We start from the raw sequence: 6,081 nt of genomic DNA on the forward strand, positions 1-6,081 counted from the left end.
CAAGCCTTTACCTATCCCTAGCTCCCCAGGAAACCTAGTACTAATCCCCAGCCAGTCTGGAAGCTCCAGCCTGAGCCCCCTCTAGCTCCAGTCCATGCTTGACTAACCTAAATGCCCCTGGGGCCCTCAGGCTGAGGCTCTTGCACGTTACCTTAATCTGACATTTGGCAAGCTTCATGTCATTACAAAAATGCAAACGGCATAGTACAGTACAGCTTGCTGAAGAGAAAAATCTGAGCAATAAAGAGGGGGTTGGTGCAAAATATAAGGTGTGTAAAACAAAATAGGAAAATCTGAGTATTTGTAAATGACACACTGCTCAGAACACAAACAGCTAGACTTCTGTAGACCTTTCCTTCACCACCACCAAAATGAGCATGGTATGGTGGGCATGACATGCGGGGCCTTCTTCATGTGCGGGGCCTGGGGCGATCGCCCCACTTGCCACCCCCAAAGGCCGCCTCTGCCTGGAGGCGTGCATGGGACTGGGTGATGCGGGGGACGGTCAGGCGGAGGTCATTGGAGGACCGGAGTGAGCGGCTTGGTGTGTATCTCCGAGTAAGATCAGAAATTGAGGTTGGACAGGATTTGTGGATGGATTTGTAGGTCAAACACAATATCTTGAATCTTATTCTGGGCTGGATAGGAAGCCAGTGGAGGGATTCACGGAGGGAAGCCGCCCTGGTGGAGCAATGGGAGGAGTGGATAATTCTGGCTGCCGCATTCATGATGGACTGCAGTGGGGCTATTCGGGTCGTAGGGAGACCAGACAGAAGGGCATTGCAGTAGTCAAGGCGGGAAATTATGAGGGCATGGATGAGGAGTTTGGTGGTGGCAGAGGTCAGGAAAGGGGGAATTTTACAGATGTTACGAAGGTGGAAGTTGCAGGACTTTGTGAGGTTTTGGATGTGGAGAGTGAAGGAGAGTGCGGAGTCCAGAGTGACACCCAGACAGCGGGCTTGAGAGGTAGGGCGAATGGTAGTGTGGTTAACAGTGACCTGCACATCTGGGAGGTCCAGGGAAGACCGGGGTGGGAAGATCATAAATTCCGTTTTGTCTAGATTTAGTTTCAGGAACCTAGCGGACATCCAGGAGGAGATGGCAGATAGGCAGGATGAGACCTTGTCCATGGTAGTGGTGGATATGTCAGGGGTGTGGAGGTAGATTTGGGTGTCATCTGTATACAGATGACAGTTAAAACCCATGGAGGAGATAACCTTTCCAATGGAGGATGTGTATAGGGAGAACAGTAGGGGGCCAAGGACCGAGCCTTGGGGGACTCCCACTGAGAGGTGGTTGGGGGTGGACGAGGACTCATTGAAGGAGGTCGTGAAGGAGCGGTTGGAGAGGTAGGATGAAAGCTAGGTCAGGGCGAGATCATGAATGCCCATGGACTGGAGGGACTGGAGGAGTAGGGGATGATCTACTGCAGTGTTTTTCAACCAGTGTTCCGCGGCACACTAGTGTGCCGCGGAACGTTGCCTGGTGTGCCGTCCTCTTCTCCCCCTCCCGCCCGTGCCGCCGCTGTTATTAGCATAGCATTATTAGCATAGCAGCGGCCGCTCTCCCCTCTCCGGCGCCTGTATATTCTAGCAGCGTATCTCCGGCTGCTCTGTCTGTGTGATGCGGAAGGAGGGAGGGCTCGGTTCCCATAGTAACGGCGATACATATCGCCGTTACAGGAAGCCGCTGCCCGGATGCTTCCTTCCGCATCACACAGACAGAGCAGCCGGAGATACGCTGCTAGAATATACAGGCGCCGGAGAGGGGAGAGCGGCAGCTGTTAAGGTAATAACAGCGTTGGCCGTGGGGACGGGCGGGAGGCACTATACTGGCTATCCTGGGGCACTATTCTGGGGCACTATACTAGCTATACTGGGGCACTATTCTGGCTATACTGGGGCACTATACTAGCTATACTGGGGCACTATACTGGGGTACTATTCTGGCTATACTGGGGCACTATACTGGGGTACTATTCTGGCTATACTGGGGCACTATACTGGCTATACTGGGGCACTATACTGGGGTACTATTCTGGCTATACTGGGGCACTATTCTGGCTATACTGGGGCACTATACTAGCTATACTGGGACACTATACTGGGGTACTATTCTGGCTATACTGGGGCACTATACTAGCTATACTTGGGCACTATACTGGGGCACTATACTGGCTATACTGGGGGGCTATACTGGGGCACTATACTAGCTATACTGGGGGGGCTATACTGGGGCACTATGCTGGCTATACTGGGGCACTATTCTGGCTATACTGGGGCACTATACTGGCTATACTGGGGCACTATACTGGGGGGCTATACTGGGGCACTATACTAGCTATACTGGGGGGCTATACTGGGGCACTATTCTGGCTATACTGGGGCACTATACTAGCTATACTGGGGCACTATGCTGGCTATACTGGGGCACTATTCTGGCTATACTGGGGCACTATACTGGCTATACTGGGGCACTATACTGGGGCACTATGCTGGCTATACTGGGGCACTATTCTGGCTATACTGGGGCACTATACTAGCTATACTGGGGCACTATGCTGGCTATACTGGGGCACTATGCTGGCTATACTGGGGCACTATGCTGGCTATACTGGGGCACTATTCTGGCTATACTGGGGCACTATACTGGCTATACTGAGGCAAGTAAACTCCCTACACTGGGGCAACTATGCTAGCTATGCAGCCGCAACTCCGCCCGTCGCCGCCCCCCCGCGCCGTTCCCCGGAGAAAAATTTGGTCAGGCAGTGTTCCCCGGGCCGGAAAAGGTTGGGAACCACTGATCTACTGTATCAAAAGCTGTTGAAAGGTCAAGGAGGAGGAGAATGGTGTATTTACCTTCAGCTTTAGCTAAGGCAAGGTCATTGACCACTTCGGTGAGAGCCGTTTCGGTTGAGTGGGCAGGCCGAAATCCAGATTGTAGTGGGTCTAGTAGTGAGTTGGCATTGAGGTACTGAGTCAGGCGTTTGTGGACCAGACGCTCAAGGAGTTTTGAGGCAAAGGGGAGGAGGGAGATCGGGCGGTAGTTGGAGGGTAGCGAGGGGTCAAGGGAGGGTTTCTTGAGCAGGGGCAGTACTGTGGCCTGCTTGAAGTCTGAGGGGAAGGTGCCTGTGGACAGGGAGAGGTTAAACAGGGTAGTGAGGACTGGGGCCAAATCCGTGAAGTGAGGCTGAAGTAGATCAGAAGGGATAGGGTCAAGGGGGAGGTAGTGGTATCGGAAGTCTGCAGTGGGTGGTTGACTTCCTCAATGGTAGTAGGAGTGAAGGAGGTGAGGGGAGGATAGGGTGGAGGAGGAGTTGGTTGTGAGTGGGTGGGAGGTGAAGATTGGATATTTCCTGACGGATGGAGACTATTTTGTTGGTGAAGTGGGTGGCTAAATCTGTGGCAGAGAGGGAGGAAACGGAAGGTGGGGAGGTGGGTTTAAGCAGGGAGTTGAAGGTGCCAAAGACGCCGGGGATTGGAAGCTTGAGCTCCGATGAGCTTGGTAAAGTATTCCTGCTTCGCATGAGCAAGGGTAGTGTGGAACTGCAGCAGGTTAGTCTTGTACTGTAGGAAATCCTAGTTTAGTCGAGTTTTCCTTCATTTTCATTCATTGGCACGTGTTTCCCTCTGGAGATTGCGAGTATGGGTAGTGCGCCAGGGCTGGGGGTTAGGGGGTCGGTTGCGGCGGAATATTGGCAGAGCAGCTTTCTCTAGGGCTGATGAGAGAGTTTGGTGATACTGAGCTGCAGTAAGATTAGGACAGGTTAGGGTGGGGAGAGTGGAGGAGAGGGCATGGAGGGAGTCAGCAAGGATGCTAGGGTTGAGCTTGCGTAGGTCTTGCTTTCATCGACCAGGTGGGTGGGCGGGTAGTTAGGAGGTGCCTTCCGTGAGGAGGTTGAAGGTGAGAAGGTAATGGTATGAGGGTGGAAATGGTGCGATGTCGAGGTCTGCAATGGTGGTGGATTTAGTGAATATAAGGTTGAGAGTGTGACCTGCAGTGTGAGTGGGGGCGTTGGTGTGTTGTACTAGGCCATGTGAGTTGGCAATGGTCAGTAGCCAGGTCACAACAGAGTTCTTGGGTTCATCGATGGGAATATTGAAATCCCCGAGGATGATGGTGGGGAGGTCAGAGGAGAGGATGTGTGGGAGCCAGGAGGCAAGGTTGTTGAGAAATTGTTGTTTGGAGCCCAGAGGGCGGTATAAGACTGCAACAATGGCTGGGAGGGGATTGTAGAGGCGGATAGTGTGGGCCTCAAATGATGTGAATTGTAGGGAGGAAGGTGGAGTGAGGACACGGAATGTGCAGGATGGGGAGAGAAGCAGACCCACCCCTCCCCCTGGCCTGTTGACTGGTCTGGGGGTGTGACTGAGGTGAAGCCCTCCCCCCCCTGCGCCCCCCGTAGGAGAGGGCAGCCTCTGCGGCAGAGTCAGAGGCGGTGAGCCATGTCTCAGTGAGTGTGAGGATGGTGAGGGATTTGGAGAGGAAGAGGTCGTGGACCGCTGTAAGTTTATTGTGGACGGATCTGGCATTCCAGAGACCGCAGGGTAGGGGGAGCATGTGTTTGTGAGTGGGATGGATGGAAATAAGGTTGGGGCGAGGATGGATGTTGAAGTTATTTGCGGACAGAGAGCTGTGAAGCGGGTCAGCAGGGGATGCTTGTCTGGCAGCAGGCTGTGGCCCATGGTTAGGTGATATATCACCTGCTGCAAGTAAGAGTAGGAGAGAGAGAGTAAGCAAATGTGAATGAGATTTAAATGTTTGTGCAGTTTTTGAGCTGCTGGAGGGAGAGAGAGATTTCAGGAGAGCTAACAGTTCATGTGAAGCTGAATAAGGTGAGGAAAGCAGAGCAGGTGAAATAAATATGGAGCGTGGTACACTGGGAGGATGCATGTTGCAATGCAACTTGTAGATGTTTGCAGAAAGGCAGAACATAAGAAAAATTGCAGTAAACATGGTAAGTGTCAATGATTATCATCAGGAAATTTCCAACCCCTAAACAGTTTATATGAGTATGCAGTTAGCGTAAGCAAACCTGTGTACATAAAGAGTGTACTTGGTTGTGCAAGATATGTCCAGCAGTGGCATTTTGAGCAATAAAATTGGAGGCAGTTCTGGATGCAGAGTAGTTGTTTCCAGCAGAGTCCTGTGGCAGTTGAATCCTGTTTGAATTCTTGGTAAGTTGTTGCAAAGCACTTTGTAATAAATGGCACTTGGGAATTAAATGGCACCAAATGACCTAGGCCACAAGTGACCTTCTTGCAGCGTTTAAATAGGTATGATAGCTGCCATGGCTGAAATGGAAGTGATTCTCAATTACAAATTGGAAAAACAGTTCAGCTGGGGATGGGAGTGGCTGCCAAAAACCAGGCCTCTGCTGCAATAAATAATTGGTGGTCACTGGGCTGGAACACAAGGATTCACAGGATGTAATATGGGAATTTACAAACATTCCTGAACTACTTAAATTTATATTAAACAATGTTTAACGTTGCGCTGTCTTGTCAGGATTGTCAAGGGACTTTCAGGTGAGCCATCAGGGACTTTAGGGAAACCGCAATCACAGGTCCTGCAGCTTTTTTGGAGAAATTGCGCTCCAATGCAAAAGATACAAACGCTGCAAAACTGCTTTCCAATCACTTTGCAAAAGCAACAGTGTGTGTGTATATACTGTATATACACTCACCTAAAGGATTATTAGGAACACCTGTTCAATTTCCCATTAATGGAATTATCAACCAATCACATGGCAGTTGCTTCAATGCATTTAGGGGTGTGGTCCTGGTCAAGACAATTTTCTGAACTACAAACAATGTCAGAATGGGAAAGAAAAGTGATTTAAGCAATTTTAAGCATGGCATGGTTGTTGGTGCCAGACAGGCCGGTCTGAGTATTTCACAATCTGCTCTGTTTCTGGGATTTTCATGCGCAACCATTTCTAGGGTTTACAAAGAATGGTGTGAAAAGGGAAAAACATCCAGCATGCAGCAGTCCTGTGGGCGAAAATGCCTTGTTGATGCTAGAGGTCAGAGGAGAATGGGCCGACTGATTCAAGCTGATAGAAGAGCAATGTTGACTGAA

Source organism: Hyperolius riggenbachi, chromosome 10 (genome assembly GCF_040937935.1).
Source record: "Hyperolius riggenbachi isolate aHypRig1 chromosome 10, aHypRig1.pri, whole genome shotgun sequence".
Taxonomy (NCBI): Eukaryota; Metazoa; Chordata; class Amphibia; order Anura; family Hyperoliidae; genus Hyperolius; species Hyperolius riggenbachi.